This window comes from Apus apus, chromosome 7 (assembly GCF_020740795.1).
Source record: "Apus apus isolate bApuApu2 chromosome 7, bApuApu2.pri.cur, whole genome shotgun sequence".
NCBI lineage: Eukaryota > Metazoa > Chordata > Aves > Apodiformes > Apodidae > Apus > Apus apus.
The window spans coordinates 28,408,370-28,434,418 of NC_067288.1; the positions used below are offsets into that span (position 1 = coordinate 28,408,370).

The following is a 26,049-nucleotide window of genomic DNA, read 5'->3' on the forward strand; positions in this document are numbered from 1 at the left end:
ACAAGTTACCGCAGTTAATGCTACCTTCCAATGTATTTTTTAAGGCCAAGACTAAGTAAATCAGCAGGAGGAGATACAGGCATCTTCAAAATCCAGCCACCCAGACCTGCTATTTTTTTTTAATAAAAGGATCAAAAGTGGCTTATGGTCTGAGAACTCAACATTACTACTGAAGTGCTTGGCATTAAGATAAGGGAAGCAAGAGAGTATGGGCCAAGTTGACGGACAGGGCAAACTAATGTCTGAGCAGCTGCATAAGTGTTCAAAGGGCTCTACCTGCCTTTTAAAGTTTAAGACAAAAACAAGGAAAAAAACAAATCTTTCATTAAGGCTCTGTTGCTCTGGATAACCAAGGACACCTTCTGGGTGGTCCCCGTAAAGTTTCTTTTTAACTTGATAGCCAGACTCATGGGTACTTTTCCAACAGTTGTAGGGGATGAAATGGCACTGAATTAATTCCTTTTTTTAAAAAAATAAAAGGCATGAAAAGGACAGCCAGATCTCTAGACAGCCGTCTTGAAATCATCACTGTTGGGCTTGTCTGATTGTTCTATGCAGTATTATGCTATTTGCATGGGCTGTCTTTGGCCCTCCTTGGGGCTAAACAGCTGATCATGGTAACTTCAGATGCCTCACTTGAGCACTGCAGATCATTTGAGCTTGCTAGTGTCCAGGAAGGTCACAGCTAAATGCAAAAATTATTTAACAGTGGTGAAATATGTGACCTGCTCTCCTGGCTTCCTGGAAAGTGTCACCTACAAGTCATGTTCTCCTGCACTGTAGGAACCACATACATAGGATATAAAACTGTAAGTGACAATTGCTAAAACCATTTGTTGAATTGGCTACTTTATGTAAAGGTCACCAAACAAGCTAAATACTAGACAAAGCTGTAGACAGGAAATCTTCAGAATCAAGATGGGATTTTTGCCTGCTGTTCCTTCAAAATATTACTTATGTATTTTATAGCCCTTGCTTTCTTCGAAAAGCTATTTCTTACCGAGGAAAACTTTGGTTTCATGACTGCTCAAGTTCTGAGCTTGTTCTTGTCTCCACTTCATTATATAGCTGTACCACCTGTTATGGTCAGCTGCCCTGCACTGCCCCCCACTACTCAATATTCATGCCTTCAGTTATCATTTCCTTCCCTTTTCAAGACCTGTTTTGGAATTCCTTTGTGGAATTGTCTACTTGAGACAAAATGAGCTGGATGGTTGATCTTCAGATGAACCCACCACCACCTTTGGACCACTGTAGCTAAGGCAGGTCTCCCAGGAGAAGCCAAAACTCCAGTCAGAAGCAAGAGAAAGATGGCAGAAGTGGGCTGCAGGAGTCAGGCTGTGGCTTCCTTTACCCCAGGGTCTACTGAAAGAGACTTTGTGAAGAGGGAACACTGTGGTGGTGTGTTCATGCTCTCGGTACCCACGATGAGAAGCAGGTGATGTAACAGCAGGGAAATAAAACCAACATTCTACTGCAGAGATTATATTAAAGTAAATAAACAGAAAGCACAATTACTAGCTTTTTATTTTTTTACAGTGGACAGTGAAACACGAGAAACATGCACTTACTTTAATGGCTTTCATCCATGCCTCTCTGTGATTGGGTCCAGACAAACAAACAGTCCTCTGGCATGTCTGCATTGTGCACAGCCTGCATGGTGCATATTCTTTTAACTGCTTGAAAAATTATGTCACTTCTATCAGTTTCTTTTCTTGAATGAAAACAAATTTAGTAACACTCAGGGCTGATACAATCCTCCGCCTCTTCAAAGCATCCTGCTGCACAATTGGCTTAGTTATCTGTTACTTCACAGTGTCCTTTCCATTGTGCAAAACAGGACACACACAAAAACCTCCATGAGGCTCTAGAGCAAATGGCTACAATGACAACAGTGAGCACTAATCTCCTGAAAGGCAGTTGAAGCTTATGTCCCAGTCACCTGTACACAACTAGAGTCAAGACACTTGTAAACAGGGAGAGCCAAATTCTGATGTTACCATCTTTATTTTGCCATTACACAAATACATATAAAAACATAGTCTTATCAGGAAACTCAATCTCAGATAAGTGGAAAGGTGAAAACTATTATTGACAGGGCAAATAAACATAGGCAAGAAAATATGTAAATGTGTTTCTTGGAACTTGTTCATTTGACGTTTCAGTTAAGAAATAGTTGTATTTATAAGTATTACAGTACTTTGGATAAGGGGCATTCTCAGAAAATAGTCTTAATTTGGAAACTGTATGTAAGGAAACAATTTATATTCTCTTGCAATCAAATTTCCAATTGCCCAGATTCTGGGTTGCATTTTCCAGATGCTCCTTCTTTAGTTGTCAAAGGAGTAAAGTAAATTTCTGTAGTTTGCAGGTGTTTATTTTGTGATAAGTTGCAGGCAGAGAACTTTCATTTTCAAAGAGAAAAATTCATTAAGAAGAAATAAGAGTTTTGGAAGTTAAATGTAGCCTTGTGTCTGTTTTTTGCATTCCTAGTACTTCTTTGTTACTTAATATATATTAATAGCATTAATAATCAAGGACTAGCTCTGAGGTAGCTTTGAGATTAAAAGGCTTTCAGTCCTCACTCGCTGAATCAAACCCTGCCAGTTTTAACCATCTCAAAGCTCTTAAATTATCTCCATGATAAACAAGAATTGTCTTAATTTAGTTCCTTAGGTGTTTCACTGCTGCTCTGTGTGGCTAGGAGGGTGTCACATCTGAAGATAAAAGTGAAAATTTCATAGGTTGTTATGGCTCTTCAGCTATTTAGCTGACTTCAGTTTTCCTCAGGTTGTGTCCATTCCTTTGTGTGCAATGGAGTTTTCTTAGAGTAATGGGTGCCCAAAATAAAATTTCTAACAAGAATTGCAGATGTAGCCAAGAAAAAAAATACTACTTGGACAGAACTTGGATTCTGCATTGACCTGCACTGACATGAAAAACCTCAGTGTGGCCAACAATGACTGTGCCACAACCTGAGATAGTTCAAGGACACTTTCATGGGCACTTGAATGTCTTGAGTAAACAGCTAGAAAAAATATTGCCATTGTAAAGACTTATTTCTTGTAATTTCTTTGCCTTTCTAGTAGCAAACAGTCCTTGGGAAATTCTGGTTATCTATGTTCGTAAGAACGTAAGATAAGCCTTTCTGAATGTCTGATCCATCTAACATAGCATCCTCCCTACTAAAGGGGTCAGAAAATGTATAAAAGCAGCACCAGAGTAACCTTTCCATTCTAGAATCATTCTGGTTTTAAGTACTCAAGGCTGCAGCTGGATCATCCTGTCTATCAGTAGTTATATTATCCACGAATGTGGATTTTTTTGTATCATCATATTTATTATTCTTCTGAACACTGATGGGGTATAGGACTGGATCATTGCAAAAGCCCACTATATGTTATTTATATTCAAAATATTTAATATCTCCCTCAACAAAATAGCTTTACTTGTTTTAAGATTATATATGATATTAATATTCCTGGTTGAGAAAATGTACACTTACTAGTTAACAAAAATAACATCTTAACTGCTTGAGTGCAATTTTCCAGTGATCCATAAGATACTGTTCTAGGCTCTCTGCAGTCTTCAGCTCAGCATGAATTTAACCTCCACCCATGGGTCCACAAATACAGCAGCCAGAGAACAACAGAAGAACTTACCTAAAAGCAGAGAGCATAAAACTCCAGCATAATTTTAAATGACTGCATGGTAAATGCAAAAATTTGCTGGACATTTTTAAAACACAGGTGGCTGAAACAAGAGCTGAGAATGACAGAGAGAGCAGGTAATGACACCCTTAGTAAAAGATGTACAACAAAGGCATTTGCTATATGTTCTCATGGAAAGCCTTCTAGACAAATTAATTAAGCAATAAGACATGACAGGGTGTGAATCACTTGGTAATGATTTACGCCTATTGTGTTGTTAGGCAGAAGGCCAAAGGCCGAGTGCTGTCAAATCACCTAGGTGTAAATTATCATTTGATAATTTGAGCCCTGGAGTGCGTTATTGTAATTAGAAGGTGTTCTATCTTAGAAGTTTGCTACTTGGTTCCATTTCTTTCCATTCTCTGCTACATTTTGATACCTAGAATTCTACCATTAAAACCTGAACTTTATTTTGTTTTTTATTTCATACAACTAGTATCCTGGGAGGCTTTGGATAACAAACCCAGTCATATACTACAATGCATAACAAAGAAGTCAGTGCAGGCATGTAATCACTGCGATTTAATCACTGCACCTTCATTCGTGAAGGCAGTTACAAAGGGAGGTATTAGGGTTATAGGGGAACGAGCAATTTAAAATGGGTTGGAAGTCAGATGCTGAGCTGATGAACAGGGATGAGGCAGCTGCAGATGACTGTCACTTTTCACATTAAATAGCACAAAAAAGGAAAGGATGTAGAAGCATGAACCATTCCAAGTTGCAGCATCCAGACAGCTGTGGAGACCACAAGGAAAAGGGAATTAAACAATGGATTCTTTAAATTGAGAAAAGCAAAGTCCAGTGAGGACAGTTCATCCAAAGGATGTGAACACCATCTCTGGCTTTGGAAATTCGTACAGTGCAGGTTGTCAGAACCTGGGAGAAAGTATCACTGTCTACCTGTCTGCTTGTTCTGTTCTTATATGCTTCTTTCAGCTGCTCATTGCTATTGGAGATTGGATGTTAAAACAGCAGGGTCTCCAGTTTGGTTCAGTTTGCCATTCTTAGGTACTTACAGTCATTAGTCACATTACATGCACCGAGCAGAAGAAAGGTCCTTTTCAAGTCTGGCATAGAAATGGATGTCATGACAACCTCTTTTTCCCCTCTTGTCTCATCTATGGCCCCAGCATAGTTAAGGAAAACTGTATTACCAAGTTCAGCTATCACTTCCTCAGCATGAACCAAGGTTACACTCATATGCAATAGAACATTCTTAATGTACTAGCATGACTAGATGACAACAGCCTTCACTGCAGAATTCCTAACATTAAAATGATTGCCAGCTGATAAAAAAGCAGTTTCAGGATGCAAGTATCCAGGGTAAAACATCGACATCAAGAGAACATCTTTCCAAACATTAGACATACTTTAGAAAAACAGAATTATACCAAGCTGCTACCTCATTGGTCAGCCATGATTTTAAAACAAGCAAGAAATCATGTGGTAAGTGATGTAACTGTAAAAACAGAATGTCTCAAATCTGTTCTGATAAACTACTGGTCCTAAAATTATTTTTTTGGAGTTTACTTTTAATGTTTGCTTATTGATAACATATGCTCCTTTTTTGTTGTGATTCTCTTTGCATCTATTTTTTTTCCCCTTCATTTCGTGTTGTCACAAAAGCTGCCACACATCCTATTGCACTTACTTAATCAGAAGCATCCAGATAGTGTGATAGTTGGTTTTACCATCCGTTTAGCATACTATTAGTAGGTTAGGGTTTGGAAAACTGACAGGGAAACAGATGTTGGGATTATTTTATGTAGCTTGAATACTGTAATGATATACAGTTGTCAGAAGCTTCTATTTTCTTATTTTAGGAAGATGATAATTTGATGGAGGAAATGGCTCAACTTTTTACAAGGCAGAGAGAAGAGAAAAATAAAATGAAAGACCTGAGGAAAAAATTTATGGAAGGAGGATTGAATGTTTAGTCTGTGCCTAGAAGTCTGTGCAGAACACATGCAATTTATGAAATTGTTCTATGGGAATAATCCCGGCTGTGTCTGTTTCCCTCACAAATACATATTTAATGAAATAAGGGGAAATAAATCTGTAGTCTCGTGATTTGCATATCCTCAGTCTGCTGTCAAGTGTGACAGGAAGAAGGCACCAGTTTTGTTAGTTGCAGCTTAATAATGTAATGTGTAGAGGTTTCTCCCTTTCTAGGAAGGAAGAGGTAAGCTTGCAGATAAAGAACCTGGATGTGCCTGGCATGTCTTCATACCCTTTTAGCTGTGCTTATCAGTCACAGTAGGAAAAAAAGATCTGGTTGATGTCCAAAGGACAAAGGTCAAAAAATCTTTATTTCCGTTTTTTCCCACATCTAGTGTCTTACTATTGGACTTTTAGAGGTGAAATAATGAGATCAAAGGGAGTTGTAATTGCTTGTGAGGTTGCTTGCTTTGTTTTCTTGCCACCCACTCAAATTACGTTTTAGGAAGAAACTGAGAGATGGGAAAATACTGTGAAAGGGACATACACTACTCAGTGTTTCGATGCATACCTCTATTCATTCCTATGTTTCTTTAATTCCTCTTTTTCCTGCATATTTCATGACTGCATGTTACTGCCAGATGTGAATAAGAATTCAATATCTGGTAAGGCAATTATTTCACTAAATTTCACTAAAATTTAAGCCTAAATAGCTCAGGCACTCAGTTCCTTCTACAGGTGAAATAGGTCTCAAAAATTAGTTCTTTGAGCAGTGGAGAAGTCATTATCTTGGTATCTTTTCATCCAACATTCATAATCAGATTATCTATGATGCACATGCAAGCATACACCCACAAAGAGACAGGTTATTGTCCAAATTCAGATCAATCCAGGACATTGAAGTATTTACAATCTGAGTCTTAACTTTTTAACTATGGTTCATGTTAGTAACTGTGACTTAATAACCTCCAATTGCTGCTGAAAATGACAGACATTGAAATGCTAGTAGAGTCCTTCAAAGTTTGTCAGGAAAGCTTCTAGGATTTACAAATCATTATAATAGACAAACTAGAAATAGTGAACATTTAAAATAATTGAAAAGTGTTAGTGTGGTTTTATGTGATTAAACTACACTCAAAGAAATGAGAAAGAATTAGCTGTCAAAGACAGCAGAGATGGAGCAAGGCTACAGAGGAGTGAGCTGGGATCACTTCAAACAGGTGATTTTATCCTTGAGATAGATGTGTAGGAGAACTGGATCCTGAGATTATTATTTTCCTTGGAGAATTTACCAGAATAACGTGGCAGTCTTACAACATTCAGTTTAACATCACCAGGAATGGTAGTTTAGCATTCTTAAATATTGAACAGATCTGTGCTGGGGAACACCAAAGACAGCAATCAGCAGGATACAAGTTGTTCTGTATCTTTGACCTACAAGTACATTTTATAGCTGAACTGGTGTCAGGATTTGTTTGGCTGCTGCACTGGCCTCAAAATACAGCCCAGCTCCCTTGCACTACTTGCAATTTTGGGGATTGTAAATGAGCAACATCTATTCCCAGGGTAAGACAAGACTATTTCACAAGTTACTTTATGGACCATATGGTTATACTTGGTTACATTCAGTCACATAATATCACATAAAGCAACTTATTCCAGTATATTCAGATACCATGCAATGCAAATGGAGCATCATTTCCAAGCTTCTTGTCTTTTCCCCTGGGGAATGTGGTGTAGACTGTAGTTTTAAGTCAAACTTCCCATAAACTTTTAACACTCCAGTCTTTCAAAAAAAGCATGTCAGGCTCCAACTTAGTGTGATGCAACTTATTATCTGTATGTCTGAATATAAAAACGACACTCTGGTGTTCTTCTACAAGTATGCTGAAAATAGAAAGCAAAATTGCAACTAGTAAAGAGGAGAAGTCAGAATTGCTTTCTGTTTTTATTATGGTCCTTGCCAAAACCAGCAAAGCATCCCTGAGGCCTCCTTATCTGGTGTGCAGAGCTGCAGCCTTCTGGAAACAGCAGGCTCTGCTAAGGCAGGCTCTCTTTTAGATAATTTCAAGGCTTATAACTAGGACATTTTAGTACTATACAGGGAAATAGTTCTCAGCCTCAAATATGGCAGATATTGGATATAATTACGGGGTGACCAAGACAAGAAAACATTGCTCAAGAGGCAAGGAAGGAGTTAAGTGTTATGCACTGAAAGGTAGGAGTCAATCCCAGGCTAACAGCCTCCAACACAACTTGCCATTGTTCACAGGACTGGTAAGCTGCTGGGGTAAAGTACTTTTCTGGCTGTTGATGTCAGGAATACTAGCACTTTTGTGATCTAATTTGGTTTTCTGTGTAATTACATCCTGGCAAAAGCATATTTCTAATAGCACAGCTAGAATTTTCTGTTTCAAATGCATTGTTGACTTTAGGCAGGAATGCTGTATTTGGTTACATTCCACCCCATTATAGAGCTCTCTGTACATCCCAGAGCACAATAGCGTTATTATGCACTACCTTGGCCTCCAGGTCATGAACTACAATTTTCTCTCTTCATGGCAACAATCTTTATAACCTGGAAACTACTCCCAGGGACAACATTATAAAGAAGGATTGGCATATGCATAAATAAAGATGAATAGATATTGGCACTCCTCAAGAGTTTTTGCCATTGATTATGGGATGTTGATTAATGCCATAATCACAACCTCCCCTCGTAAGCGATAGCGGCATTTTGTGCTGGCTTCACTTTTCTGTCTTCACATCTGCTGCTTTCCCTCCAGTCCCTGGCTCTTGTCACCCATCTGATTCATCCTCATAGCATGATGACAAAAGTCACAATGTTTGGTTGCCAGCGAGAAAATTTCAGAGGAACAATTTTGAATCTGATTGTTCTCGACTAACATGCTGCTCCAACGGATTATAGCACTTTTATATGCGGTTGCTTTTTGCTAGGTCCATCTGTCTGCTCTCCAAGCTGTGCTCCTAAGATTTGACATTTCAGGCAGTTCTGATTCTGTTTTCTCTCATTCGGTTTCAGTTTTTAAGAACAAAAATCTTGTCAGGAAGGTTATTTGGGAAGCAGTAAGCAAATAGTATGATTGTTATTAGCCCTCTTTCAAGCTAGTAACCACAATGCTTTGTATTTCTATGCAATTACCTAAAAAAAAATATTATCTACAACTCATCTACAAGGTGGGTGATTAAATAGCACCTGCACTGCATGTAAGTAACTTGAATCCACGAGTCAGACATTCAGTAATCCACATAAAGAGCTTATGAACCCTATCAGCTACTCCCGAAGCACTGATTGCTACAATATTTCCCATCCTCTTTCGATCAATTATTTGAAAGTTCATCTTTCCTTCACATAGGTTGCTTACCTGCATTTACAGGTAATTAATTAGTCCTGAAATGCAGCTGCACGTTAACAGACGTGGCCACACAGACTTCACAGAGCATGATCAGAATTGCTTTGCAGAAAGGGAGCTGTGCTAAAAATGTATGTCACAGTAAAATAATTAATTTACATGCATTGTCATTTTATGCAACATATGTTCAGTTTTTAAATACTTGCCTTGCCAGAAGCTAAGGAACCAGCCATAAAGATAAACTAAACCAGACAATGTCTGGTAAAGTTTAGAGTAAAAATTGCTCCAAGTCGTACTTCACTGTTCTAGTTGTTCTCCAGTACCATTTAAAATATATAGTCACATTAAGTTGATTAGGTTATTCCAGACATGCTAGATGAAAATTATTTGGTATTGGTATCAGGGAATTCTTCTGATTGCTTGAGAAATAAATGCTTGAGGGGCATTTGTTAGCCAACACCAGTGTAGTTTTTGTCTGTATGAATGTCCAGTGAAGCTTATGTATGTCGACATATTTTGTGTATCTGGGACAAACAGAAAAAATGGACTTTGTCCTTTTGATCCCTCTGCTGTGGGCAAGGTTTCCAAAAAACTGCGTTATCCAAAAATGCCACCAGTTGTCTTTTGCAATAGTGTAGCTAAGAGCAGGAGGAGAGTAAAATGAACATATGAGAGGTGTAAAAATATGTCAAAGCCAGAAGATGAACCTGAAAGTTTTGTCAATTGTAGAGAAAGCAGAGGAGAGAAAGCTGGACTCTAAAACTATAATTGCTCAAGTAATAAGAATATTTAAAGAACAGTATTTTATTTTCTACATCAAAAGATTAAACTTAAAAAAAAAAAAAAAGGCATGCATCAGATACATAATAGCAAGTTAATAAAAGATTTTATGAAACCTTGCAGCCACAGAAGTAGAGGTTGTACAGATATTGTTCTTTCCCTTTTATGCAGGAGCTGGCAGAAGGGAGAAAACAGTTAGCAAATCAGCAGTTTTGCTTCTCTGAAGATCTCTCAATGCAGGGTTGTTATTCTTGCAGTTTTTGTGTCCTAGCACAGCAATGCAGCCTGTGGATAATGAACCCAGCCATTGAATCTTCTTTTTCCAGAAGGCCTCTAGACCCACGTCAACGTGCTGGCTGTATGAAGTGGTCCATTACTGTGAGCCCCCACAGCATTCCAGCCAGTTTCTTTCTAAAGTGGGAATCGACCCTCCTTGAGACTTTCCCAAAGCTTTGGCTGTGTGCAGATATAGGGGAAAGAAGCAAGCAAAAATCCTCAGGGTGTGTTTAAGTATGTGTTAGCCCCGGAAACCAGTCACACTGAGAAAAACTCCCATAGGGTGGGTATAGAGCAAATCCCTTCACCAATTGCTGCCAGCAATCCAGAGGGGTCAGTGAACAAGTGTGTCCCCTCCATGGTAAATGAGATCAGCAGAATGGAATGGCAGCTAATATCCTCCTTTCTGTGCAAAGTGTGCATCGGAGCAGAGTAACTGCCTTGAAGGGTTCCTCAAAATTCTTAAAATAATGATCAGCTTAATTGGATAGATGAAACAGGTGAAATGTAGAAAAGGAATAGCACAGTAGGAAAAACAAGTGTGTCTTGTACGGTAGGGAGCATGATAGGCTCCCAGCAATTGACAAATGAGCCAGGAGCTGCTGTGTCCTCCTACCTTTCCATTTTTATAACTGCATGCCCTCAGTGGATACAGTTTTATGTAGAAGGAACTGCCTCTGAAAGACACAAAATTAACAGTAGCATATTACCTGCTCCTACGCTGATTTACACACAAGAGAAACTACAGTTCCCAGTAAGGTCTGCTGTCCCTTTAAATAATTCAGGTTTAATGCCTGAACTTTAGGGATTCTCTATCTGGTGAACGATCTTCACTGAAAAAACAACATCTGAACTAAGCTGACTTGAACACAGTTATGTCCGAAGAGAATCAGGAATTCCTCCCCTGTTCCCTCTATTCCTGGATAAAAGCAGAAAATAATTGCATCCCTGTTTTTACAGGATGCCTATTATGGACAAATACCACTTAAAAGGGAGTCCAGAATAATACCATTCAGCCTAGTGACAGGCTAGGTAGGTTAGTTAGATCTGAACTTATCCCTGCCTGTCTTTGAGGCAGCAGAGGTGACAAGAGAATCCCATTTGCAGTAAGGCAGCCAAAGAGCAGTGACAGCAGGGATGATGGTAGTTGCAAAGTGCCAGCAGACTCAGCTTTGGAACAGATTTGCCAAGGCTGCTGCACCATGTGATGACACAGATTCCATGCTGAATGCACAGTGACATGGAAAATGTCTCCTAGTGGTGTCCAGGCTTTACTCGTTAACTCCTCTAATAGCTACTCTGCCCTGACTTTGTGCTGTTTCACCAGCTGTTGTGCATCTCCTGTTCAGAAAGAGACACTAGCAAAGTGGAAGCATCATTAGGGAAAAGCAACAACATATGTTGTTGAAGGGGGTGTTGAAAATAATGAGCATGCGTGTGTCTGTATTCAGTACATACCCAGGAAGCATCATCCTAGTTACTTGAGCTTGATTTGCCATTTGTATTGTTCTGTACCAAGGAGCACTTGGAAGCACAGAGCATTCTAGAGGACACAAGAACAAATGCACCAAGCACAAGGTCAGTTCCACTTGTCAATACAAAGAAACTCTAGGGTGGAGAAAATTCCAGTTTAGTGAAGAGTCAGCTCAGTAATCCAGCCTTACACTTCACTCCTGGTTGTCTTCCGTGGCTGAAGACATTCATCTGATGCCATCAGGATCTATGACTGCTGAGGAATTGTTTATTGCATCTAGCTAGAACAGACTTTGGGTAGCCTCAAGACCAGACAGTTGAAGGAACACATTCTATGGGAATTAAAGCTCATGAAGACTGGACTTCTCTATGAATTTATGTCTTGGGGTAGCTGTCTTTGGCAATAAAGCTTAAACTGAGGGTTTTGGGATGCTAAGAGGGAGTGATCCTCTGAAGATTCTCTGACATGTAATACTGCCAGCTTGTGCAATAAATGCTTCCTTAGGGTATGTACAGGTTCACTCAGTGGGTCTTTCTTTTCTAAAGAAATACTGGTTCTTACCCAACCTGGAAAAGCTTAGCTGTCCTTAAGACTTGTTCAAAATTTGAAAAATGCTAAAGGACACAGAAAGATAGTACGCCCCACCTAAAACCTGTTCCTCAGGAGCCTGTTTCTGCAGGTCTTGCTTCTATATAAAGGGTAGTTAAAAGTCAGATAAGCATATTTTTGCCCTTTGCTGCCTGGTTTTGCCCAGTTGGTAGGTGGCGTTGCTGTAGCATATGAATCTGGTGGTCATGAAACCCTCAGGAAGATACTGTGGTAATGAAGACTGCCAAATTAATTGTACTGTCTTTTGCCTTTCCTAGAGCCTGTGGTATGTTCAGTGTCTCCAGGCTGTCATGGACACAAATTCATAAGAGTTTTTGAGGTTTTATGATCTCTTAAGTTCACATTCAAAGGGCACACAATTTCTTTGGACCACACTAAATTAAAACCTTTTAACAGTTTATTAGCATTTCTCCCAAGCCTTCAGTTTAGAACTGAGATAGGGATGTATTCCTACATTCTGCCTCACACCTGCCTATTATGTGTTTCATTATTAAAAGCTTTCATTCGTACAACCCCCTGAGATGCATACCTTAGAGAATAAGAGAAATCAGGCAGTCATAACCTATCCAATTTAATGTTTCTGAAGAAGGAAGCTTTAGGATTCCAGCTGGTATAGTAAAAAATCACCAGGTACATCATCCTAACAATGCATTGAAGAAAAGAATCATTAAACAATGTTAATAAGGCTAGCATCTTACACTAGGTTTCTCAGGAGTTCCTATACTATCCTTAGCAACATGACAGGATTGGGGAGCAATCACTGCAAGTTGGCAGAATGGTGGGGTTTCTCCTTTTAGTCTAAGTGCTTTCATCTAACATCCTCAATCAGGTTTAGAAGCAAACACACAAGTACACTCACCCGCCTTGTGTCAGTAGGTCTCTGTGAGTGCAAGTTCCAAGTCCAGCAGGTAGGGAGGACTTGCCACCTCTGTCTGATGGGTGCCACTCACTGGGGTGCATCTCACTACTGAGAAGTGCCAAAGTTTAGAGGTGAGACACACTGTGGCATGGAGCCCTGAGTAATAAGATTTCTTATCCTGATGGTTCTTCATTGTCGTGGCCAGAAGGGAGAATACAAGAGATGCAGCAAAGCTGATTTGGTCATCTGAAACAGGAGTTTAAGATATGGTGAGTGTAGTATAGATTCCTCTGCCTGCATATTTGTTGACGGTTTGTTTGTGTTGGACTTAATCTGTATTTAGGTCAGGACATGAATTCAAAGGGCAGCAGATCTGATTTTCTGTCACCTGGCACTTCATTTTACTTTTACCTCTTCTGTAAAGGAAAACTTAATGTAAAATACTGCTCAGAATATGGACTTGCTGTTGACCTCACACTAATTTGGTAGAAATACCTGTAATCTTACATTTTTCCTGAGTTACCCTTGCGTGGCAGCAGCTGAATTATGTGACCCCCTCTTTTGTTCTTGCTCTACTTATATGTAGCTTATGTTCTCATCAAAATGACCCCAAACCTCTTCCCTGCCTGTAACTGCAGGTCAAAACATCAATTTTGGCAGTTCAGCTGCCCACTCTGCCATTTGGAAGGAGCAAGGTGGAGACAGCTGGCAGTTAGGGGAGCACTAGGAAGCATATGGTAGCTCTGTGCAGTGTTGCCCAAGAGCTTGCAGGACAATCATTTGCTTGCTTCACTGATTTCTAAAATGCACATCTCTTTTTTGGTCTTTTCTCATAAGCCCCCAGGATAGACATTGCTTCAGCAAGTGTCATCTTAGAAGAAACTCCATATTTTGCGGTTCTTTCCATGAGAGAAAATCTACTTTGAAATTATCTGCTCCCATAAATGACTACAGAGAAAACAGGGTGACTGCTAAATATAGGTAACTGTTCAGGAACAATTTTTCAGAGATGAATTGTCACAATAAAATGCTAGAATAGAGCATCTTAAATTTCAAGAATCATGTAGCTAGGCATTAGCAACTTGTCTTTTTAACATGGCAGCTGGTTGGAGGGTTAAGAAAATATGTGGCCATGCAACTTTGGCTGAGATCCTGCCTGATCTTGAGAGTTAAACACAGCCAAGCCCTGTAGTGTTGGATGGGAAACTGCCAAGGAAAATCCAGTGATTCAGTAAGTGGCATTCTTCCTGCACGATCACAGCAGCCTGAGTGCCAGCATGGTGCTAGGGGATAGTTTTGTTGGTGGCAGTGATGTTTTAATGTGAGATGTAAACTTGTCTGAAGATCTCGTGATGATTTGCACGGAAGTAAGAAAGTTTCAGTAAATTAGGTATTGTAATTCCACCTTCTGCTTTCTGTTGTATGGGGCATGCTTCTTGATTTATTCCCTTGACTGATGGTCGTCATCACTACAATAAAACTAATGGATTCCCTCACATTCCTGCAGTAAATTCTGTTTATATACACTGCCCAGAAAATATCTACAGCATTTGATGAAGTGTATAATCAGCAGTTTGCACCTGCGTAAAGACATTTCAAATACTCTCTAGCCAGAGACAGCAATTTGAGAAGCTCATGTGAAGAACGGTACAGTTCTGTGATACAATTTCTCTCTTTTCTCTACTTCAGTCATTCATGCCAGCCCCTGAGCTGCAATACATGACTGTGATATTTTTGTTGATGCAGCTGTTTGGGCTGCTTTATCAATCTGCTTTTCTGGACTAGAAAATCCTCCAAAAGAGGATATTTTATAAGTCAGATAAGTTCTGATCGAGTTTGAGGTGCAACCGTGCAACCAGTTTCAGAAGCACAACTGTGGAAGCAGTAAACCCCAACATGGGCCTAGGTGTGGGGGAGCTAAGAGGCAGGAACCCCTTCAAGTAGTCTTTACATGAGAAGAAACAGTCTGCCACACATTTTTACCACTATCCAAAGAGTAATGGCTATTCTGAATTTTGAAGTTTAACTACTAAACATGAATCTCCTTTCTTTGTGTACCTAAATTTCCACTCTGTAATTAGGAGTTTTGAGTTAATAGGGGACATACAAAATGCTTTTGGATCCTTGAATTATAATTGTCTCCTCTGATATTCTACATAATGCACAAACAGAAATGCATACATGAACATTTTTACAGAGGTCAAACTGTAATTTTTGTTATTTCACTTCACGGTTTCCATTTGAAATAAGATTCCATGACACACCCAAATAATTATACACAAGAGTCTCTTCTATATAGTTGGCTCATAAAAAATAACAAAACCAAACGATAACTGTCTCCTGACCCATAGATGTATTTACAGTAGGAGTACTTTAATAAAGGTTGCTACATCCTCTAGATCCCCAGACCTTTATTTGAACTCTGCTGCAGCATAATTGACGGACAGAATTAGAGTGTATATTAAGACCTGGAACTGAACTTTTTCAGTAGGCTCAGCTTCACTAACATCACTCACAATATTAGAAGGAATCTGTGACAATCATATTAAAATGATGCCACCCTGACATAGATTAACAGAGTATGCAATTATATTTAAATGCTGTAATTGGAACTTGCTGTTAAGTGCCTACTGTCACTTCTCAATTCCCCTCAAGGCAAGTAAACCACTTCTTCTTTTGCTCTATAATTTTAATGCCATATTCTGCACACAGAAAGAGCTGGTATTTCATCAAGAGCATTTTGTTTGCCTCAAATGCTGTGAAAACACAGGCCTTGTAAACACTGCAGGATAAAAATCCATCCTGGAAAATGACTCTGTTAAAAAAAAAAAAGAAGGCATTTTGCCATTTCATGCTTATGGGAACAACCTGAGCCTCTGCATTTGATTAGTTTCTTAACCTGAAAGCTGTTTTGAGCTCAATCTTTTGTAGACAGCGTTATTAAGAATAAAGGTCCTGCAGGTGAAGGCAGGGCCTGGTGAACCTAATGAGGCCCAGGTGCACCTTTTTAAGGCCCCTGGATACACCTGGGTGTCCATAATGGCTTCACTTTGGTAGCAGAAGAGCTTTTGCTTCTGGTGGTGTGTGACAAAGGAGAGCTCTGTGTTGCTTTCTCAGCAGATGCAAGACTGCAGATGGAGTAGGTAGGAAAGAAGTATTGTTGTTTATGTTTCTAAAGGAAGGTTTGATGGGAAACTTGAAAGAAAATGGCAATGGAAGTTTCTTACTTGTTTTTCAGGAAGGACTTTTCCTCCGAGTGTCTCAGCAGCTTTCTGTGAAGCTGTTGGCTGTTAAGTTACTTACACATTGTATTAATCAGTCATATGTATCCCAAGTTGTGATATGATTGCTTGTCTTGCTGGGTTGTGTTAATATGAGTTAGCATCTAATATGCCTAACAGTGTGTAATGAATAGCAAAGTATTAATTAACATCTGGACAAGAGTCTTGCTCTTCCTGTGGATTGAGACTGACTGAAGCTAGGCTTCTTTTTTCCTTCTATTTTTCCAGCACAGCCATGATCAGCACTGCTTTTCCTTCATGCCCATTGCCAAAATGAGCTAGACTTGAACTCTGAAGAATGGGAAAGTGCTTTTGTGTTGTCTCTGTACTTGAGCAATCCCAGAGATCTTGGCTAGTGGGTGTGATAGCCACTGAGTTTTACCTGGTCATGCATAAATCTGCCATGTTGACTCTTGCTCACTGGAAACTTAAGTTACAGTAACTAAGTCCTTTCATGCTCAAAACCAGCAGTTAAATAGCATTAATTTGGAGGTGCTTTGTAAAAGGCTGACTACAAAGGGGATAGGAAGGAAAAGGTAGGATTTTCTAATAATTATGACTAACTATAACTTTATGGTGAAAATTGGTGTTATACAGGCTGGGATGCCATTAAATACACATTCTCAGTGGTGTTGCTTTTCTACATACTGTACTTGCATTAATTCTACATGTTGTCTACAGGCCTATGGATGTTTTGAAAACAGTGACTATGAGCTATACATTGATGACTTTGATAAATACATAGAACACCAAAAGCTGGGACTAGGCATTGCTCTGTATTGTACAAAAATCTTTCTATTAATCCCTTTCAATTTTCTGTCTTGAAACCATGTATTTTTCTCTGAGCGATGACATAGAAACTAGCACACCCAGATGCTATGAAGGACCCTTGGCTCCTCCATAAACTTGGTCTTAAATAATGTTTTTGCAGTGTGGCAAGTGCTGGAACCCCACATGGTGACCTACATGGCTTTGGCTAGAGCTTTGCTTGTGAATATAATCCAACAGAAGCAGCTGTCTCTACACTAGTAGAGCTGCAAAAGCACTAACATTTTAGCACTGTGGCTACTCTTCAGGGTGCATGATAGTAAATGTGAATGTTTCTAATGGAATACAATATTATCATCAAAATTCCAGCATGCAGGTTTTCCTGTAAAATTCTGTTTTCTCATTCTGTTTTGTTCTGACACAATATATACTACATATACACTCTGGCTGGCTATGATCACCCTCTTTGTTAATGGCTTCATTAGAGAACACTTAAGCAATACAATGCAAACAGTTATATGAATACATACAGCTCTTTTTGAGTCCAAATCATGTGTGCTCTCCCTTTGCCACTGTGTCAAAGCAAGAATTCAACTCCCAGGGATTCTCAAGAGTGTCACCCTTCAGGTTATCCTGTGTAAAAGCTTTGCTTTACTTTCTTGGAGTCCAGTAGTATTGTTAACTGCGGGCTTCTTCCACGGACTTTGAACATTGTCCTGCAACAAGGAATCACTGTTAGTTTATCAGAGTTCACAGCATTGGCTGCTGCTTTCTCAGCCACTATGAGAAGATTATGTAAATTTAAGTCCTGTCCTAAGTTATCTAAGTCACTACCTCCATTATTGAGACAATTGAGGGTATTTTAAGGCTGGTTTTGTTTCATTGCACTTGATAATCTAGTTTGTTAATTAAATTTGTTCTCTCAGGATTCCCTGTAGATTATGTAGAGTGAAATTCTGGCCCCAGTGAAATCAGTGGCAAAACTCCCATTGTTTTCAAGAGTCTGAGACTTCACCAGTAAAATCCAAAAGGAAGAGGTGCAGGCCAAAGGGCTACAAAAATACTAAGAGTAATTTTCAATCCATTGCCATGACTGAGGCTTGTACTTTGGAAGTGAGAAGCTAAATCCCAATAGGAGGCGACAATTTATCTCTCCAAGGAACTAGTGAAAGTGCGGGTGAGGCTTAGAGGTTGTGACAGGCCTGCTGTCCTAATTAATGACTTGTCAATCTCAGGATGGAGTTAGGCTATTTCATCCATGCAGGACTCCAAACCTGGGGATACACAAAGGCGGGGTTAATTGAAGCTGTGCGCTAGCTTAAAATATCACAAAGTTTGGGGGGGATTGAAGCATCTGACAGAAACTTCATTAACTTCAGGATGTATTTCTACCAAACATCATAGAAGTACAAATGAAACTGGAGTTTCAGAATTCCCTCACACCCCAAAGATGTGCTGAAAGGAACAGTTATATCTTAAAGTATTTTGTATCTAGGAGAAGGAAAAATCTTTTAGGGTTTTAGTGGTTAGGGGAATAAAGGGGTAGATTTCCTAAAAACTCTGTAGTGTTGGGAAAGGTATTGGTGATAATAAATGGAAGAAGCAAGACAATGTAAAGTATGTACTTGACTTCTGGGGAAAATGTGTATGAAAACCAAGTTTGAATACAGTGAGAATCAAGATACTACAGGAACTGGCTGAATTTTGCCTCAAAGTTTTGTTCAAACACTGTAGTGGTGAGACCCCAACTACCTCGCAGACAATTTTTTCATGCCTTTCTAAGGAGGCCTTGCTACACATTGATACACAACAGGGAATGGAAGCACAAAAAAGATGTGACAAAGACTGTAGCATGCACCATGACTTTGTGCATGTGACCTGCAATTCCTATGTCCTATGCCAGCCTTCTAAAAAGTAAATACAACTGTGTAAATGCTTCAGTAACTTTCGCTCTGGGCATCAGAGAAAGAAGTATTTTGTCATTAACTTACAAAAAGTCTTTTAAAACCCACTAGTTTGCAACATACATGCTGTTTCAGAGTGCTGAAACTCATGTTTCAGTACTATACCATTCTTTTGTCCCTAAAATACACTGAAAATGAAAACCAGCCTTGTCCTTCCATTCACAGTTTGAAAACCTCAGGAGCTGAAATCTGTGACTTAAATATCTGTTGCTGAGGTGCAGTTCAGACTTTTCCAGTTGTTGAGATAAGTAACTACCTGCTCCCAGAATTGTACTAGCAGTCCTAGGAAAGTTCAGATCTCAGAAAGCACCTTCTAACTCATGTTCATCCCTAGCGTATGCTCCAAGTAGTCATTTAGATAAATGTAGATTGTTACACACTCATCATCCTTCCTTGAAGATTTTGCTTATCTGGACAGAATCTGTCAGCCGTTTGGAAGAATGAGGAGAATGAAAGTAGAGTCTATGGAGTATCACCTGCAAGTGGTGCAGAAATCATCTCCTTGTTTTAGCCATCCTAAGTCCACCATCCCTGGTAGCTGCTGGGTCCGTTGGGGAAGCAAGCTTAGATTTAGTACATCATTCTAGCATCTAGCCAGAAGGGGGAGACGACAGCCAGGTTGTTTAAAACTTGAGGGCCAAATAACTCCACTTAATCACACCTAGCAAGGACAGATAGCTTTTGCTGCCTATTGCTTGGGAAAAAAACTAGATGTAACCAGCAGAAGTGAAGTATGGGTGGAAATAAGGAAAGAGGACACTTGAAAACATTGGGAGGCCACAAAGAAGTTGATTCTGGGCAAACCTAAGTTCTGCCTGCCCCCAAGGGAAGGTGGGAAAGGTGGCTAGATGGATGAGTTTGAATTAAAGCACTGTGTAAACAGATCATACTGGGTCCACTTAGTTATGGGTAATTGTCAAGTCTAATGGTTGTGATATGATCTGTACCCCTGTGAAAATAAATTATTTTTTCCATCCAGGATACTAGGTGCCATTTCTGTTTTCAGCAAGGTGTAATGTAATCCATTAAAGCTAGGTGTGAGAACCTGTGCAGTTCAGTGAAAATACTGTATACACATTAAGTGTCTTGTGCCTGGCAAGTGCTGTTTCCTCTTCCTGCTGACATTTTGCATTATTTGTTGACTATTTTAGAACTCGTTCTTTTTCAGCTGAGATTTTCTGTGTTACTCTGATAAAAACATTCTGTTCAGTAATGAAGTTGGGAAGGAACAGTAACGTAACATGGGACTTATCTAATGCTGAAAGCAGTTATTTGTAAACAGATGCTGCTACTAAGTGCTTAAATTAGATAATAAATGGTACCTATCTCGTGAATGCCTTTCACTCCATTTAGTGTGTTGTGCAGTCTGGGATTTTTTTCCCCTGCTTTTAGGATGTTTTAGGGATGCAATTTGCTTGTGAATCTTGCACAACTGTCACTGATTCAATACAGACTTAAAGGGATTTGTTCTTTTCTAGAAGGTCCCAGGTGGATTTTTTATTAACCTTTTGGGTAATAAACATTTATCTCATTTTTACAGCAGCGTTTAACACTATCTATTTATGGCCAAATATCTGTAAATCCATTACACAGGCTGAAAATGCACCTGCTTTGGAAAAAAAAGGCTCTCTGGAGAACCCACAGCAGGCACTGATAATTGTAAACAAAACAAAACAAGAGACCATAAAATAAAAATAAAAGTATTACCTTGAGTGTCATGACTTACAGAATGATTGCGCTGAACAAAAACCCAATTATTATCATAGCATGTCTACCTAAAAAAAAAAAAAATGGGAAAGAGAGAGGAGGATGATTGAGTTAGTGTGAAACTGAGGTGGATGCTCCTGTGCCTAAACCACAGTGACTGCATCTGGGACACTACATGTCTATCAATGGAGAGTGTGATGTTGTGCTATTACTATATACACTGTAATCTATCAGACCATAATCTGCTTTGTTGCTTAGGAATTTATAGCCCCCAAAACCACTTTGAATGCTCTGTATGAAGAAATAACACAGGCCAGTGGTGGAAGCAGCCCCAGTAAATCCCATACCTGCTGTAGTATTTGCTTCCTAAGAAATGAGAGAATCATTGGAGGTTTTCAAAGAGTAAGGGTGACAAATGACTGGAGGAAAATGGGCCAGAACACTACCTGCCATCTGAAGAACATCTCCTTGTGCTGTGTTGTGAGTACAGCTAACCCAGAACAGAGAGGGAGCCCACCAGAAATTGGCAATAGGTTTTTCAGGGGGAGCATATTTTAAGTATATATTTTCATTGTCATCTTAGTTTCTTAAAGGTTAGTATATACTGAAGGCCTTTGAGGACTCGAAGTCATAGTGCCAGAAGTAGCTGTTGCCATTAAAAAAAATGTGTGTGTTTTTTTTTAAGAGTGATTGAATCTCAGGGAACAACAGCATTCTTCTTGCAGGTCTGATGAACCTTTCTTGTTCTTTAAACTTTTAAGATGATGCTAGCTTCAAGTTTGGGCAAAAGTTTGGATTTAATCAGAGCAGAGTTAACTGCTGATATGTCATGTGTAAATCACCTTTCCCTGAAAGGTGATATTTTCATCTTATGGAGCACTACAGTTTATCATACTTTCTATGTTATCCAAAAGTTACATAAATTTGGTTGCCTGAAAAGATATTTAACTAGAGCAACATGACAGGAGGTGTACAATGCATTTCACATTGAGCCAACTTGAAATATTGCCTTTTTAGAAATAAATACACATTTTTCACCTGCTGAAGTAATAATCCTGGCAATATACCTGCTGACCATGCAACATTCCCTTTTCTAACTGTGTGAATCTCTTGCATCTAAAAGGTAGAAATAGGGGTCAAAGAAATTGCATTATTGCAGCATAATAGAAAAAAGCACTCCTTTTCACTGGGCTGATCAAATTAATTATGCTAAATAGCTGAAAACAGAGGGAAATGAAACAGAATTAGCCCTTCAAATGATGCTTAAGGCAAAGCCAGAAATGAACCCACTTCAGAGTGGTCCAGTGATATTTACAAATCAGGATCTCTTGCTGTTCCCTCTGGCTCTGCCTGACACTGGTTTCAGTTATTGGTTGGGGTTTCTGTTGCAGAACTGCACCATACGGGAGCAGAGGGGGAGAGCTGTGAAGTTCTGGGATGCCATGACCACTAAACATGCAGGTTGTTAGAGACTTTTCAGCAATTACTAATGCTGAATTTTGATTTGGCATTTACATAACGTGATTTTTCTCTTGCTGTAAGTGGAAGCTGAGAGCTTCCCCAGAAGTCTTGTATTTGGATGGATTAGATAAAAGTGCTCAAAATAAACTTCTGTAGCATGTACACCTGTGCAGCCCAGGGGAAGCAACTGAATCAAACAAATGCAATGGAGGAGCAGGGAGGGGACTGTTGTGAGTCTTCATTTATATAGAAATAATTAACTTTGCGTCATTTCAACACTGAATCCATTCACAAGGTGATTTTAACTTAATGAGGAGTCTTCCTGGTGCTGCAATGCTCTGAAAATTAACAATAGTGTTCGTTTTCCAATGTAAAAGGCATTCGATGCTACTCTTAATTTAATGTACATATATTTGGGATAAATTGCTTGTCCTGATAACATCAAAAGTTCTCTCTTTTCTTACCAGAGTAAACATACACAGTCAAGGAACTAGATGTGCCCGTGTTTAGCAGAAAGTCTTTTCTTAGTATTCACAACTTTTTACATAATCTCAAGCAAAAATAGAAGACAAGGTACTGCCAAGGAACAGATCAAGAGCATTTATTTGTTTGGGGTTTGGGGTAGTGTTTCGCTTTGCTCTTTTGATTAATACAAGGCACAACTTTCTTTAGCAGAAGTCAGTAGTCTATCTTCCCCATGACAGCAGTGGACTTAAGTCTTTCCCTCCTGTCTTTATCAGTCAGGAAACACATGAGTAAGAAGTAGAGACTTGAAGCATAAAGTGTTCCCAATAGCTCTCATAATTCAGTGAAGGTCACTGGTTTTGTACTCAACCAGAAAAGACTTAACATGAGAAATTAAACAATGACTGCACTGAAGGTTAAACTCTTTTGTACTAGAAATTAATCCAGTATATATGGAATAATGTGTATAAGGTTTGTAAGACCCTTTTAATCTAAAATCCCATCTATTTCTTAACATTTACATATGGATTATTATTTCCACTTTCAAAATGGAGCCTTAGGCTCAGACATACTGTTTCATTTGGTTAGATCGTGTAGTAGTGTCTCTGCAGAATGAAGAATACAAAACTTGTGCTTCCTGAATTAGACTGTACATTAGCCAATACACAAGACTGGGTAAATAAAAGGCTCATGAAAGAGTATGATGAGGCCTTAAAAGCTCTTTCTATGGTGGGAATTTACTCCTTTGATAGAAAAGAGTAGAAAACAACTCTTGAAGGGTTGCTGATAATGGAACTCTTGTTGAAGTAGACAGCAAGAAAGTCACTACAGTACCTTTATTAGGAAGTGTTATTTCATTTCATCTCAGTGTTCCTCTGGGTGGAACTGCTTAGTCAACAAGGTTGTTAGGATGGCATGATGGTAGAGGTTCTTCCCTCAATACTATATATATATATATATATATATATATATGAAGATTTGTGTATTACTTAGCAGACTATTCTGTATACTGGAAATGAGAACTGCAGGAAAGACTAAAACTGGGGAGGGCTGTCAGGATTAGTGGGACTTAAATTAAGCATCTTCCAGCCAAATAAAAAAACCTTTAGGAGAAGATGTTACTTGCTGATGGTCTGAAGCATCTAATTTAAATTGTAATGGCTTGGAATAGTCTAGAAACATGAGTGGCTTATCCAATCCAACATTGAAAAAAACAAAACATGAAGTAATGAGATTGAGGGGTAGGTAATCAAGAAAAAGGGTTTACTGATGGCTTTTTTTATGTTGTGGGGACATGAACTAAAGAAAGATGTGGTGGTGATTTGCAGTAAGCCCTCTGAATAATTTTAAAGAGCAGCAGCAAAACCTTAGGAACAAGTAAAATTCTCATGTTAGCGACCTCATTTATTAAACCAAGAAATGCTGTAGTAAACAAATGGATGGGGCAAAAGGTTATTCCTCTGGGGGCATTCTGTGATACATTAACACTATAGATCCAGGCCTCAGAGAAGAAAAGCTCCTGAGCTCTGTAACAGAGTACACAGTACATGTGACTTCAAAATTAAACTGTGTCCAAAATAGGAAAAATAAAACATGGAAACAGAGCTTGTTACCAGAGTTTCTCTTGTCTATAAATATTTTTGTTGTCTATAAATATTTTTCTTTGTTAAGAAATATTTCAGATAAGTTTGTATTTTGGGATTGTCGGTTGTATTCTCTGGTATTCTAGCAAAATGAATTAGAAAAGGACTCATCACAGAGAATGTGCATGAACAGAATCATTCAAGGATGGGACATCAGGCAAAGAACCACAGAATAAAATGATCATGCACTGCAGTTATTTGAAGTTTAGCAGATGAAGAATTGGAAATATTCAATAGCCTACTACTAATTTTCCTTCAAGAATACACCTTCAGAGCTTCTTCAGTATTATTTGGTCACTACAGTATAACTGGTAAAGGAACTTAACTTTCCAAAATGTGAAAGGGAAATATAAGGTCTTTTCTTGGGTTCATAACTAGTAAAGAAAGAGCAAGCAAACAAAAAATCACAAAACTGAGTGAATGGATGACTAAATAGCACCTGGAAATGTTGGTTCATAATTGCAAAGTAATGCACATTGAGGGGAAACTGGGCTGCTACACAGAATTATTTGATCTGTTTTCCCTATTATCACTCTGAAATGGGATTTCTTTGGAAGAGCTGTAGATACTTCTGTGTATCTGGTCACTTTGGTGGTGCAAATAGGCAAAAAGAAAACATTGCAAGAAACTGAGGACAAAGCAAGGAATGTGTTTTTCTTGTGCCTGGTGCAGGCCCTAGTCTGAATGCACAGAACTGTGCTCTGATCCAAACACTTTGGCATTTTTGAGGACAGGGCTCTTAAAAGCTTCAGTGCAGTTAATAAGAGCTGGTTTAACGTGGTGCCAGAGTGTAGCAGGCAGAGGTGTTCACTTACAGCCATTCCACTGCCATTGCAATCACTGCCAAATCCTTGCAAAAATGCAAATAACTAAGTACTTGTAAAATTGTTTTAATCGAACATGAGCAGAACCAGCAGCTTGACCTGGGAGTGAGAAGAAATAGCCTTTATCTCTTCCAAGAGTTAGAGATGCTGCTACAGTAGTTCTAATTTGCTACAGCATTTCCAGAACTAGTACTGTTCTGTGTGGCAGTGGCAAAAGTAAGTAAAATGGTTCTGGGGGAGGTTTTTTCTATTGCAGTTTTGGTCTACCTAGGAGCCACACAAAAAAAGCAGTTTCTCATTGTGTTTGTGTTATTTTATGTATTCCTTCTTGGATGTTTGGTCAAACTAACCTTCTGAACTGCTTCAGCTTTTGCCCACCTTTAGAGATGTCAAATCCCAATTGAAAGATGGAGGAGCACTCATTTTTCTTTTTCCTATTCATGGCTGCCAAGCTGCTGTGTTTTAGCACCTGCACAAATTAGCACACTGCTCCAGCTGAGTACTGACTCCTGGACATCTCTAAAGCTCCTATTATGGACTAAACCAGAAATTATTCTTGGCTTCAGAAATGCCAGCTCTTCATGTAGTATGTGGATTTGCTTTGTGTCTCATCCAACCAGAGCAAGGATGTATTCTTAGCTGGTGAAAACTCATTTGGATACACAAAAGCTACTGATGCTTTGCTGACTTACGCCTAATAAGGATTTAATCTGTCTTTGAGCCATTCACAGGCCTGTGTAGTTTGCTTTCTTCCAAATCATGTATCTGTTTTTACAGTAAGGTCAGGTGAGCTTTTTGCAAGCTATAACTTATGTAGTGTGTATGTGTTGAATGTATAGGAAGCACCTGGCATTTCCATCAGTACAGAGGATCATTTGCTTCTGCCAGTGGGCACAGTTCAGATCAAGTTCACCTT

The 26,049-nt window shown here is 39.1% G+C and overlaps 1 long non-coding RNA gene across 1 annotated transcript; it reads right to left on the minus strand.

The window, feature by feature from the left end:
• Positions 1-1,980: 1,980 nt before the first annotated feature.
• On the minus strand, positions 1,981-17,760 carry LOC127387363 (uncharacterized). The gene is made up of 5 exons (XR_007890113.1): positions 17,600-17,760; positions 13,021-13,266; positions 11,537-11,621; positions 10,695-10,755; positions 1,981-4,445 (listed from the first exon to the last, which is right to left on the minus strand). It is a non-coding gene; the product is annotated as an uncharacterized LOC127387363 (long non-coding RNA).
• Between the last annotated feature and the right edge of the window lie 8,289 nt (positions 17,761-26,049).